The following is a 971-nucleotide window of genomic DNA, read 5'->3' on the forward strand; positions in this document are numbered from 1 at the left end:
TCCCCGTGCCAGCCCAAATCATGATCTTCACCAACTTGGATTTGGTTCTCTCGCGAAAATCGCGAGTTGCAGAGATGAGAACCATGAAAAGCAAGATCCCGAATAAGAAAACAGAAACCGAGGAAGAGGAAACCACAAGAGTGAAGACTAGTAGAGTCTCGTCTTTTGTCATTCTTTGCTCCTTTTTCACTCAATGATTCCTTCGAATTTGCCGACCAAAAATTCTATATGTCTATTCTATCTATGATATTTCTATATATATAGAATATGATATCTAATATGACATCCGATTTGTCAAAGGGATTGGATTGGTGACTTACCCATTCAGTGACTTTGGCACTGGACGTTCCAAAAACGGGTACTATCGGATCGGGTGAATTAGAGAATAGACAGAGGTCCGTTGGCATTTCAGCCTTTCTTCTCCTTTCAGGGCCTATCCGAAAGAGAATCCAGTACCTCTTGGTCCTGAATATCAGAATAGGACGAACGAACCGGCCTCCGCGGATATCTTTGCTTCGGAACAAAACCCTGCAATCAAATAGATTGTCCCAAGGGCGCCATATTCTAGGAGCCCAAGTTATGCTATTGAAAATTCGTTCCTCTAGCAGTTCCGGTTTGAGCATTCCGTTCCCTTTTTCAAACTCCACTTCTTTTCATATAGCAATCCCTGATCAAAGAGAGAACAATATCCATTTCAAAACATTTCTAACAGATTCCTTAGTTCGGACCGACGAAGTAATGTCACTCGACTATTATCAACCTGACTGCAATCTTTTTCTGTCGGTAAGGATTGCACCAGAGCACCTTCTACTTCTAATAGGCCATGAACTATAGATAGAGAAGAATCATTCTGAGCGAGTACATAAGAAGCGATCCACTTTTTTTCATCGGTTCCAGGGGAAGACCAAAGATCTTGCGCGGCAGGTCCGCCAGAAAAACTCAAAAGAGAAAGAAGTCTCGTTAATCTCTTC

The sequence above is a fragment of the Aegilops tauschii genome, unplaced genomic scaffold (assembly GCF_002575655.3).
Source record: "Aegilops tauschii subsp. strangulata cultivar AL8/78 unplaced genomic scaffold, Aet v6.0 ptg001259l_obj, whole genome shotgun sequence".
NCBI classification, from domain to species: Eukaryota; Viridiplantae; Streptophyta; class Magnoliopsida; order Poales; family Poaceae; genus Aegilops; species Aegilops tauschii.